At 36.3% G+C, this 13,997-nt stretch overlaps 1 protein-coding gene across 13 annotated transcripts in view; it reads right to left on the reverse strand.

The window, feature by feature from the left end:
* Positions 1 to 13,997, reverse strand: part of Lingo2 (leucine rich repeat and Ig domain containing 2) — a 1,315,053-nt gene that overhangs the window by 446,068 nt on the left and 854,988 nt on the right. For 3 of the 13 annotated variants that reach the window (XM_087548876.1, XM_087548873.1, XM_087548879.1), the window contains exon 5: positions 2,173 to 2,236. The gene's annotated coding sequence lies outside the window, so the exon portion shown is untranslated. 13 annotated transcript variants of the gene reach the window in all.

A 13,997-nucleotide genomic window follows, 5' to 3' on the forward strand; every position in this document is an offset into this window, starting at 1 on the left:
GAGGAGCCAAGGAGAAAGAAACTATAACCAAAATATATTGTATGAAAACAATCTATTTGTAATTAAAAAAGTGATATTTTATAAAAATTGGAAGAAAAGCAAAGGAAGTGTTTGTTATGGCAGTGTCCTCAGGAAACGTGGCCTTCTAGGATTGGATAAGTTGTTGGCAGACACTGCAGACAGACACAGAGCATGCAGATGATGCAGGATACCATTTTGCTCCTCTCTGTGACAAATGTTCTCCACTGCCTGAAGGACTGACTGATGTATTCCCACAGCTGATTTCTTCTCCCAGATTGCTTTGCCCTCTGCTTGAGAGACTGAATAGTAACTTAGGGTTTTCTCCATGTATGACAGCCCCCTTCTAACCACACCTCTTTTGTTTGGTTTGAGAGAAACCTACAAATTCAAAGACTCCAAGTGTACAGCATTTCAGATATTGTGAGAGAGATTTATCTACATCATGATTACAGGATTCAGAAGGCAGAGATCTGAAAGAAACATGGATGTAGGTGACTCCAAAGATGGTGCCCTTCCCAATAAGGTTTAGAAAATCTTAAACCAGTTTTCAGTGCATTTTATCTATGCAATAAGTACAGATAATGATGGTAAAACTGTAAAGAAAAGTCATTATTTAATGCTATTTAATATGTTGCTATTGGAAAATCAACCTAATTGATATGTAACTATTAAATAGTAAGCATTTACTGAGAAAGTAATGAATATATCTCTATAACTATAGTAATTTATGATGGTTTATTAAAACACAACATATATGAACATATGTGTATGTGAATATGAATATTACTAAATGTATCTCAAGACTTAGTAGCAAGATTATTATGACCAAATTTCCTAATTGTGCTTTTGTGTTTTAAAAAAATATATGATGACTTTTACTCGCTTAATTTTCTGATGCAAAAAGATTCAATACTTCTCTATTTCAGAAACTTAACAGATTAGTTATGGGACAAAGTCTTACATTTTATGCTATAAATGCAAGGAATTTATCAGGCATGAAATTTAGTCAGAACAGTTTGCAGCTCAGTAAAACATTACTGGAGGCAGCCTTTAAAATCAGAACACAGAGGTTATCTAATTCTAATGTAGCTTTCAAAAAGAATGGTAAGGATTTTACAACCACTAAACACTTGGTTCTTTAAATTTGCCTTTTCTTAATTTTATCCATCAGCTCTAATTCCAGATAAAATTATAATTTTTCTGTTGAAGTGTACGTGGCATCAAAGGTTTATTCATGTGAGTCCACCATTACCATGGGCTCAAGAGAGTTTAAACATAAAAACATATGCAAAATGTTCCATTAAATTCCTCTAAGAAAAGCAAGAAAATCTCAAGAAATGTATTGGGAGTGGATGTCTGAGATGGATTGTAGTTATACACAAAAATGCTTATTTGTAACCATAGCCTTTATTCTCTGATAATTGTATATTACAAAGGTCACTAGCCTAGGTATAGACCTGGAAGCTTCTAGACTTTGTACAATCTAGCCTAGGCCTAGAATGTTGTTTTGAGCCTCTAAGATTTACTGCTGAATAAGCTCACCCTTTCTGAACTCTGGCTGGCTGGTTCAAGTTAGCCGTTCTAGATCAAATTCCTCACCAATCTGACTGATTCAATCGAACTTCTCTCTCATCCTCTGACTTCATCGCTATGCTTGACTTCAAACCAACCCTAGCAATCTGTTCTATTCTTCTGACTCCTTCTCATTCTCTAGCTCACTCTGTCTTACCTGTCTCTAGCTTGCTTTCTTTTCAATCTGTCTTTGCAAAACTCCCTCAGTAAAACTGTCTCCTCCTCTCTCTGAGCACTGCTCCTCAGGTAGCTTTCTTTTCCTCTTCTCATGAGAGTTGGGCGTATCCTATTCTGTCAGATCCTTCTATGACTCTTTATTTTGTCTGCTTCTCAATTAGATATCACTTTCAAACTATTCTTGTCTCAAACTAATGGATAAAATAATTTCTATATCATTTTCAAGGTAAGTCTATTCAGGATTTCCTCAAACATCAGAGGGACTTGAAAGTTTGCACATGTGCCTCTCCATGGAAGCTGCATTGACAAGTCCAGGCTATATCACATAAACTTCTTCAAAAGAAGTATGGTGCTAATGAAGAACTGCCCATGAAGAAGTAGGAATTTGCTTATTGTACTTGCCTGGGTAAGCTTTGAGTTGAACACATTTCCTGACCTCCACGCACATTTGTTGGTTATCTTCTGCCTAATAATCGATAAGAATACAGAAATGTAGATAACCAGACTCTAATTTTATTCTGGAAATATTTGATAATAAATAGATGCATTGTCATTTAAACCTATAGACCTCAGAACAATAGGAACAGATATTTACACCCATTCTTTTTATTGAGTTGAGGAAATACAATGACATCATGACCTACTCACAAGGTTAGTTTGAGTGGTAATCTGGTGCATCTGAATTCACCGAAATGCTTTGCAGCTTCCAGTGAACTATGTCTTAGATTCGGAGGTGAGAATCACATTTTTCTCCAATTCTCAGAACCTCATATAGTAACATGTAACATAAAATACCATAATGTTAAATGCTTTCAAAGCAGATAGATAAAGGTTGCACACACACACACACACACACACACACACACACTCTATACATATGCACACATATGCAGATACATAAACACATACATGTATACTACACACACACACACACATATATATATATACATATATATATATATATATACTCACAAATGCACAAACACATGAAAACACACAAATATCCACACATATGCATACACATATACACATATTCTCCTGGGGTAATTTTATAACATAAATGGTTATGTAAAAAAAGACATTATCAGAGGGTAAATACAGGAAGGATATATGAACATGTTTACCACAACTCATACTGTAAAAGCCACATGTATTTTGTTACCAAAAATAGCTATACTTAATTCCTGGGGAGTACCTATTGTTCCCCAGAAATTGTTATTTTTTTAACATCTTGGTTTTTTTGTTAATAGAGCTACACTTTACATGTAACACATCGCACAGGGAGAATTTCAGCATAATGAAGGAAGTCCCTGGACTCAGTGAGACCTGGGTAGATTACAGAACCCCTATTTCTTAATAAAGAAAACATGAGAAAGTTTCTCAAATCATATGAGTGATTCCAATTGCATAGCTAAGGGAACTGATACTCACGTGATTATCTGCCTTAAATTTATTTTGAGATTTAGCTAGATTATATAGAGATATCAGTTAAGATGTGCTTGGCATTTAAAAAAATATCAATTCAATTTTATAGTTCATAGTTTTCGATTATTTTGCTATCTCAGTTCACTAAATTCACCAACAGTTATACTCAAATTATAGAAGCAATATTAGAATATCTCAGACATCTACATTTTACTTTGAGAATATTTTCACATAGAAGCATTCACATGAAAGATTTATTAGACATATCTTTGCAAAAGAATTACATTGATAGTTATCATCATTAAATGAGATTAGCTAAACAACTACAACATATTATGGGCCATTAAAAAGTCTTCATTTTTATTAAGGACAGAGAAAACACCCACAGACAGAAGGAGCTAACACTAATGAAACATACTTCATTCTTCCCATTTGAATGTAGGCAATATTTACAGAAAGGACTTGAATCTCATGGGCATATAAACTACAGATTTTAATACTTAATCCCATTCAAAGAGATAATACCAATCAGTCCTGTAAGTCACGTGGTACACGTCAGAGGACGCATCAAAACATAGATGTTAATGGTACTTGCTTTGCTTTTGATAGCCTCAACATTGCTCTTCATTTTGCCATAAAATGTTTGTCAAACTATTTGACCTTTATGCCTTATTTTGCTCATCTGTAAGGTGGACAGAGCAACAGATAAGCTTAGACCACAAGGTTGTAGCAAGGTTCTGATGAAACACTAAAGTGTTGATACTCTAATATCGTTAAATTGATACTGTGGTTATTTTCCACACACACCTTGTGGGAAATGACAACAAGTAATATACATCTGGCCACTTGCAGCCAATAGACAGTAGAAATGGCATCGTCTCTCTACTCTGCAATGAGCTTTGTACTTTTCAATGCCAGTTCATAGTCAAGTGCCCTGGTTCCAGATTCATACATGAGATGTCTTCATTTGTTTCCTGTTTAGCCCAGAGATTGCTCAGTTTAACATCTGTTCACAGTGCTTCATGGTGGCTTCTGCTGGAATTCTAACCAGCACTAACACTTCAGTTCTAGTGAAACACAATAAACCTCATTTGTACATAAGATATTAGATTTCTGCATCTTATTTCTCACACAAGTCTTCCACCTCGAAAATTTTCTTTTCTTTATTACATTGAACAAAAATAACTTAGGAAAGGGAATCAGGGGCTCAGTGAAAGAAAGACCTTAAAGCCAACCTGCTATTTAAAGAAGTAGAGGCTGAGAAAGCCAATTGACTCCAGAGTAGAAAGTCACTGATTAGGGGATGTGGGAAGGAAGCATTCCACACACAGAAATTCCCAGCTCATGAAACTATAAATATAGACAAGAATATGAAGGTACTTGTCACGTCCATGCCTCAACTATGAAATTAATGTTGAATGTTAGCTTGTGTTAATGTCACTTGGCAATGTAATTCTCTGTAAGAACATCTGTACAAAATTTCAGATAATCCCAGGGGTGCTTGGGGAGAGGGAGAAAGTCAAGCAGCTAGCACTGTGTGAAATTAATTAAACAGACATTTTACTGTAAGGAAGCCGTGTGCTGGAAAGTACCTCTGTTTTGCATGCCTGTTCCTTCTTACCTGCAGTGTTCACATTTGTCTACCAGTCTCATGATGAAAGAGAGCAATGTGTCACCTTATGCAGTTAGGAAAGCTAAAGTTATAAAATGGAAGGCCAGGGTTACAACTATAAAAATAAAAAGCCTTTGACAATATTTCATAGTCACTAAAATAGAATAACAACAGATATATTTCTAAATATTAAATTGTAAAAAATTACTATATTCCTGACTTATATTTTTTTAATTATTTTAAATTATTTGAAAAATGATTATGTTGTTTTAAAATATAACAATATTCTATATAACTATTTGGACAATTTTTTCAGTTAACATTTTATTGTAGACAATGGTGTGTTTTGACTTGCAGTTATATTTAACTTTATTTCAATTTTGTCTTCTGTACTCTGTTTTAGGTAATTACATTCTTTCTTATTGTCTCATTGTTTTAAAATAATATTTTCAATACATGTTACATTCTTTAAATTCGTCACAACTATATTTCTTATCATGCTAATCTGAACATTCTAGAATTTTAATTTCAGTTATACTTTTTCTTTGCCCTCAGCATTTTTAAAAAACAGGTTACAACAACATATGATATTGCCTTTAAAGTACAATATATTTATTACTTGCACCATATCTACTAAGAATTAGCTCTTTTACTATTTACATACTTTATTAGCTGGTCCTAGAGTAGACATCGGATAGATGAAAGGCTTTTCAGGATTGAGATAAATATCATGGCCTCATGTTTATATGATTATCTCAATATCAAATTCCAGGTCCTAAGTCCTTTTGATTCTCTGAAAACAGCAGTTTGCTCCCTTGAATCTCATGAATCTGCTTTACCAGCAGACTTTGGACTGATTCTTTTTTTCTTTTTATGGTGAATTTCTCTGTATTCATTCTCCTTTTCTTCAATTAGTACTCCTGCACTGCCTTCAGTACTCCACACCCCCAGAATGAACAAACTTCCCTAATGGAATATGTGGAAAGAAAGAAAGAAAGAAAGAGGGAAGAGAGGGGGAGGGAGGGAGAAAGAAAAAAGGAAGGAAGGAAGGAAAGAAAGAAGAGAGCAAGAGAGAGAGAGAGACAGAGAGACAGAGACAGAGACAGAGACAGAGAGACAGAAAGACAGAGAGACGAGACAGATTCAAAGGTTGGTGTTAAAGGAAGGCTTACTCATTTCCCTGAAGAGTTACTGCTTTCCACGTCACTACTATTCTGTGACTTGGTACTTGATCTGAAATGACTTAAATTCACTTGGCTTGCCCAGACTAGATTTAGTCCTTTCAGTTGCTTTAATGTGAATTCACATGCAAGTGAGGTTTCCATACTGGAACTCACAGTCTGAGGAGGTGGGGGCAGAGTGCTTTGAGCAACAACATGCCTCTAGTCTGAATTAAGAAGTGTAGAGAAGGCAAAAATACTGTTATTTTTCATAATGCTTTTTTTTTCTTCTAGGCAAACAAAATTAGACTTTGTGCCAGGGAGAAGCAATGTGTAGCTTAGGGAAAATTATGAAACAGAAGGAAATGGAGTGAACAAAAGATAAATATTCAAAATATAATCACGCCCTGGAAGTCTCCAATGTACTAAATCCTTTATGAATTGTGCTTCTTTTCATGAGATACTAGATATAATCATGGGCAAGTTTCTGTGCATGGGCTTCATTAGCATACCCTTCTTGTTAAGTGTAGCAAAGCTTAGCCACAGTATCACAGGAGGAAAAGAAAATGGACCCAGAGAGAAAAGAGAGATGGCAGTTTAGATTTGTTTGGGGAAAAGTACATATCCCTGGAAACCGTACAGGATTTATTTTTAATGAAATAACACAATTCAATGTATATCTTTTTACATAACATCGTCAATAAAATGCTATAGTCCTGGACCATTTGGGATCTCTAACACGACAGCAACAGATAATTGTCTTTGTGAGGAATATCAGCAAACAGTAATATCTGTCTTTCTTGTTTTTTTTCTATTCTTTCTTTTCTTTTCTCCTCTTTCTCTCCCTCTCATCTTTCTTTCCTTCCTTCCTTCCTTCTGTTTTTTCTTCCTTTTTTCCTTTTCTTCTTTCCAAATGTTAGACAATAATATTGGAAAACTGGAAACATGCACATCATTGACTTAAAATCCTCAAAATGACTGAGGGAAACCTTTTGGCAAAGAATGGATGAAGATCAGTGCGGCCCCACCCTCAAGTATTTTTGCTTAAGTTTGTTATTTCTTTGGGGTTTTTTTGAGAAATAGTGTCAATTTTTATAGCTAGAGCTGGCCAAGTACTAACAGGTTATCATCCTGCTTTAGTCTCCAAGTGTTGCGACTGCACATATGAGGTACAATTCTTTGCTCCTTTGTTCAAAGACAAAAGACAAACATATCATTCTCACAGACATTAAGGACTGTGCATTAAGGATTGCTTTTTAAAATTGTAAACATGTAAAGGGCCAGGGCCAGCCATCTACCTAGCACCGATTCTTGCTACCCAATTGCTAAGACAATATGCAGAAAGCGTCTCTCTCTCTCTCTCTCTCTCTCTCTCTCTCTCTCTCTCTCTCTCTCTCTCTCTCCCTCTCTCTCTCTCTCCATTTGTTGCCTGTCTGTCTGTCTTCTGTCTGTCTGTCTGTATGATGTATATATGTATTTGCACCTCTCCCCATCTCTGGCCTTCCTCCCTGTCTGCCATCCTCTGTGGATGTGTTTGATTTTTCCCTAAACCTTCAAAAGATATTTTCTACTTATAGCTATTGAAAATGGGAGGAATATGATAAAGGTACTATCCAATGACCCATTCTAAAGAGACATATTCCATTGGGGCATATTGCAGTAAGTTTCTATTTCAATGAGAGATGACTACATATTAAAAAGAACAGTGCCATAAAGTTTTCAACTAAGGAAAAGGGAACATTTTTACTAAGCCTTGAGAACAACCATATTTGTCCCACAATCAATCACATTACTTTCTGTGTATGAGAACTGTATTCGTGTTTCTTTTTCAATTTGAATGTCTTAATTGTTACAACAAACTGTGATTGCTGTACACGTTAGTGCACACCTGTAATCTTCACACTCTACAGGCTGAGGAAGAGAGATCGCTAGTTATAAGACAGCCTGGCATAAAGCAGGAGACCAATTACAAGACAGCCTGACTAAAGAGGGAGTCACTAAAACACAAGATAAAATTCCCAAATAAGAACAAGCACACACACAGAGAACAAGTATAAAATCGTATGGATTTCTTAGATTCAAATCATCGGCATAATTGTAAAAGCTCATCAACAAAATATTTGCTTTGATTCGTATGTCAAAAGAAGTCTATCACACAAGTGTCACACATGCAGAACACATACATCCCTCAGATTTGTTCTTGCATACATAGTAATAATATCTATAAACATTGTGTAAAGGATAAAGAATTAGAAGATAATGATCACCCTGTTTCTGTAGCCATATTCATTGTCATACCAGGAAATGAGCCGATCCTTCATATTCCATTTAAGCACTAGAATGTTCCTATCCCCACGAATGCCCTATGATTGCATCTCTGACAGATGCTCCTACTCTCCCTGAACACTAAACTGGAAATTTAGAGATTTATTACCACCTCCTTGCTTCCTAGAATTTCCCCACTGTGGTTAATATCTTTAAATATATGTCAAAAAAGTTTTAAGATACTATTTTATTTAACCTTTGGTAATTTCACAAATACATTTGAATTAGTGAAGGCTGGATGCCCAAAAGTACTGAAATGCTAGGGTGGTGGGCAGGAGCACTCTCATGGAAACAGGGGGAAGGGGTGGGATGTGGGGTTTTTGGAGGGGAAACAGGGAAGGGGTTAACATTTGAAATATAAATAAAGGAACCAATAACAAATATCTATTATTATCACTTCTTCCTTCCCTTTCTGACTCCCAGTGTCATGTTCCTAGATGGAACTTCAGTAATATACACAGCGACAGAATGTTCTTTCTAGTGGGTGTACACATCACACTCTACGACGTTCCTCACAATTCAGAAATCCTGGAACATGTAGGCTGCACTTGAGTTGACGTTGATAAATTAAGGTAAAATTATGGAACCACAGAGTAAACATGTATCTAAGTCACTCTGACAATGTGGTGTTAGTTTTCTGAGAAACAGAAACTTAAAAATTTGTTTGAATGTTTGGCAAAACTTGGTATTTAGAGACTTTCAAGGTTTTGTTTTTTTAATTTGTTTGTTTCTTTGTTTGGCCCACCCTGCCTCTTACGTTATTGGTTATTGGTTATAATGTACATGTTCCTGGTTAACAAGATTAACGACGGCTGGGTTTTCATCTGTAATCATATACAATGCACTGTGACCATCTTAGAGATTTGATTTAAGGGCTTGTTCAAAGCACTCAAATAGGATAAATTTAAGCCACAAGTCCTGCATAGGTATCTACTAGCAGTTACTAAAATCTACAAGGAGTTTTATTTTTTTTAATATGCTGAATGTCAAAGTTAAAGACAGCAACGTTTTTTTGTTCTTCTCTGGAGTATAGACAGTATACGTGTAATTTATCTTACTTGCATCCTTGGATTCTCTGGTATAGCTCTTTTATAGTCTCACCTTAGAAAAGTCCTCGATGATCTTTAGCCAAAACAGTCCCATTATCCCAATAACAAGCATGAATAAATTGAAAAATACCTCAGCTAGTCTTTGTATTTATGAAAGTATGTATTACATCTGTCATTCAGCACCATGTCAAAGGATGGTATATCATGAGAACAATTCAATCAGAATTTATCTTCCAAATATCTTTATTTTATGCTTTCAGATATTTCCACTCACACGTTGAAAGACAGTAATTTTGTACTAGATTCAAACCCGTGTCTGAAAACTATACCGTCTGTAAAATCATGACAGTCATGGCAAAGTCGCAGCGCTCTCACATGCCCAGGAACTCTAGGCATTCATGCCCTCAATTTTCTGCCCCTTCTCCTAGAGGATCCTACAGTCAAACCCACTCCATGTTCTGTCACTCAGCACAGAGCTCATTCATTTTCCTGGACTACCACCAACAAGCTAAACACCTCAGCTTTCCACAAGCCCACCTCATATTTCATAAACATACAGGACATTACAGCATGAAATCTAGAAACTATTTAAATTCTACGAACATCAAGGATTTTATTGAACAGCCAAATACTGGTTTTATTTTGAATTATATCTGAAGGGCACAATGAAGCACTGGTTACAGAGTAGATAAATATGTTAATATAGTCCTTGTGCTGTGTTCCATTTTCTATACCTTCCATTCAACTCTTCTCATGTTACGGCTTAGAGAACAGCTAAATTTCTCTGAGTTAATTTAAGTCGCACCAAAAAAACCAAAACCAAAACCAAAACCAAAAAAGCCAAAAACTAAAACAAACGAACAAAAACTTTTCCTTTGACTTGGAGAAGCATGAGTGGTTTTAACTGACTGAGCTTCAAACTCAGTTTTTAGAACTTGGAGAATCTTTATAGTAATAAGTTTCCATCTTTCTGCAGTCTCTCCTATCTGTCAGACAACTTCCAAGTGTTTTGACACTTTTCCACTGATCTTACAGCTCTCTACGCTGGCCCACATAGTGCAGCAGTAAATGTCTGAGCTGTATTCTACCTCAGGTCACTGCATCCACATTTCCTGCCACTTTAGAATGCAGCCACATGCAGTGAGCGAATCACCTCCCCATTGCCTGATCCAGCGGGTGACTGTGAAATTAAACTATTCCTTTCAGCACAAGTAGGCTTAGAATTGTTTGGTAAATAACAAAGGAAGGACCTTTTTCTATGAAGTCTTAATTTCCATCCATGCATAATAAGTATTTACTCTGTAGCCTGGTGTTATTTAATAATTATCTGCTTAAATCACATCATGGATCAATTTATCAAGTCTGAAATAAGGAAATGACATGACCAAAACTTTTAGCTTTGGAGATTATGGATAGCTTCTGTTGATCCTTCCTATTGAAATGTTGACATATGCACAAAGAATAGAAATTGGCTACATAAATGGAAACTGAAAAAAAAATAAATGAATAAATGAAAAAAATGATCACATCCTGGGTACAACCTTGATGTATACATAAGCCTTACATTTCCTTACACACATCCCTGTCCCTGTCCCTTCCCTGTAAAATGTGATAATACACATTTGACTTCTCTCAGGTAGAAACTATTCAATGAAGACGAGGATGCAAAGCAATTTGGTTCCTCAGAGGTGACAATTTTACAAACAAAAGACATTATCTGGATGCTGTTGTTATTCAGCGATGCTATAAAACCTCACAAATGCAGCCAAAGGGGGGAAGTCAACCTCGCACACCATTGAAAAAGCTTTTATCTTCTTTACTTTTCTATCTTAGATAGAAGCATTAGTTAAAAAAAAAAGAGTCTTCTATACTTGACAAGACTGGAAAGAAATATCGTTAGAGATGTAAAAGAAATCTGTATGCAGGTAAGGATTCAATAATACACGTTTCCTAGATGCATGAAATCATGATAATACAGATGCAAATGATTAGCAGAATCATTCTAATTCGCCTTTAGTTTGCTTTCTTGGTTACCCAATAAGTTAAATCCTTTAAATCTACTTTATTTTGATATAAATTGTGTATAATACAAAACACACAGGTTAGCTATAAAGTTCAGTGAACTGAGACAAATGTATAAATTCAAATAATAACCCCTAGCCTCATCAAGATGTAGGGTATTTTCAGCTCATTGGAGGCTTTCCTCATGCTTCATTGCATTGAACCAGAACTCACTAGAAATTAGGTCTTCTATTTAAATAAGTACCATTACCTTAAATTCAAAATTCCCCTGTGTGGATTCCTGAGTAGAGAAATGGGAGCTCTGTCAGCAAGAATCATCAGTCATTCCATTATTTTTTTTCTTACTATTAACATTTATTGATGGAATGGATACACACAAACACATTTTTAAAGCTCTTATGAGCTATTCTTATTCCAGCTCAATTTTTGTCTGCGTGTTTCTTATCACAACTTGTAATTGTCTGTGTACCTATGGATGTTCACTTAAAATCTATCTCATTACTGGACTTGAGACCATACGGAATTAAGAACCATGATTTTTTTTCTTAAGTTTTAAATTTTTATCTGTATATTTTTCAGGAATGCAAGACACTTTCTTTGTACCCTGAGAACTCTATCAATTGGACTTGATAATTATTATCTGTACAGTGATAATAAATATCTGTATTAGTCAGATTTTTGTCAGAACTGATAGAATGAACACACACACAAACATATATATATATATATATATATATATATATAATTTAGTAAGGAACTTATTAGAATGGCTTACATGCTGTTGTCTGAATAATTCAACAATGCTGTGTACTGACAGAAAGGTCAAGGATCCAGTAGTTGTTGAGTCCATCAAACTAGTCTCAGGAGTCCCAATCCGGTGCTAGATTCCTAGGGAGGTCCTAGAGCTCTGCAAGTTTTCAGTCCACATTGGGATTCTAAAGATGTAGGTCCTAACACCAGCAAAGGAACCTCTCAGGATAGATAAACTGTCCAATGAGCATGAGGGCAAGTAGGTGAAAAGCAAAAGCATCCTTCCTCTGTGTTGTTTTTATGTAGGCTGCCTCCAAAAGGTGTGACCCATATTTAAGACGGGCCTGATGACCTCACATGAGTGGTATTGGAGTGGGTCTCCTACCTCAAATAATCTAACCAAGAAAAGAAATATTCCCATGGGTGTGTCCAGTTGCTTCAGTTTTAGTTACTTTGAGACACCATGAAGTTAGCAATTAAGATTAGCCATCATAACACCTTATTCATTTGTATAGCATTATCACGAATCTATTCTAGGTAGGTGAGCTGTATTGAAGGATGTAAGGGTAGAAAAGAATTTGTACTAAAGATAGTGTATTTTATGCTAACGCTACATCTATATGTGAACAAAATTTTCCTGGTATTATAATTTTTTTTGGATTTATTTTTTTTATTAAATTGAGTATTTCTTATTTATATTTCAAATGTTGTTCCCTTTCCTGGTTTCCGGGCAAACATCCCCCTAATCCCTCCACCTCCCCTTCGTTATCGGGGTTCCCCTCCCCACCCTCCACCCATTGCCGCCCTCCCCCCAACAATCACGTTCACTGAGGGTTCAGTCTTAGCAGAACCAAGGGCTTCCCCTTCCACTGGTGATCTTACTAGGATATTCATTGCTACCTATGAGGTCAGACTCCAGGGTAAGTCCATGTATAGTCTTTAGGTAGTGACTTAGTCCCTGGAAGCTCTAGTTGCTTGGCATTGTTGTTTATAAGGGGTCTCGAGCCCTTTCAAGCTCTTCCAGTTCTTTCTCTGATTCCTTCAACAGGGGTCCTATTCTCAGTTCAGTGGTTTGCTGCTGGCATTCGCCTCTGTATTTGCTGTATTCTGGCTGTGTCTCTCAGGAGAGATCTACATCCAGCTCCTGTCGGCCTGCACTTCTTTGCTTCATCCATTTTGTCTAATTGGGTGGCTGTATATGTATGGGCCACATGTGGGGCAGGCTCTGAATGGATGTTCCTTCAGTCTCTCTTTTAATCTTTGCCTCTCTATTCCCTGCCAAGGCTATTCTTGTTCCCCCTTCTTAAGAAGGAGTGAAGCATTAACATTTTGATCATCTGTCTTGAGTTTCATGTGTTCTATGCATCTAGGGTAATTCAAGCATTTGGGCTAATAGCCACTTATCAATGAGTGCATACCATGTGTGTTTTTCTGTGATTGGGTTACCTCACTCAAGATGATATTTTACAGTTCCAAACATTTGTCTATGAATTTCATAAAGGCATTGTTTTTGATAGCTGAGTAATATTCCATTGTGTAGATGTACCACATTTTCTGTATCCATTCCTCTGTTGAAGGGCATCTGGGTTCTTTCCAGCTTCTGGCTATTATAAATAAGGCTGCTATGAACATAGTGGAGCACGTGACTTTTTTATATGTTGGGGCATCTTGTGGGTATATGCCAAAGAGAGGTATAGCTGGATCCTCAGGCAGTTCAATGTCCAATTTTCTGAGGAACCTCCAGACTCATTTCCAGAATGGTTGTAGCAGTCTGCAACCCCACCAACAATGGAGGAGTGTTCCTCTTTCTCCACATCCTCGCCAGCATTTGTTGTCACCTGAGTTTTTGATCTTAGCCATTCTCACTGGTGTGAGGTGAAATCT

The sequence above is a fragment of the Rattus norvegicus genome, chromosome 5, assembly GCF_021556685.1.
Source record: "Rattus norvegicus strain SHRSP/BbbUtx chromosome 5, alternate assembly SHRSP_T2T, whole genome shotgun sequence".
Lineage (NCBI taxonomy): Eukaryota > Metazoa > Chordata > Mammalia > Rodentia > Muridae > Rattus > Rattus norvegicus.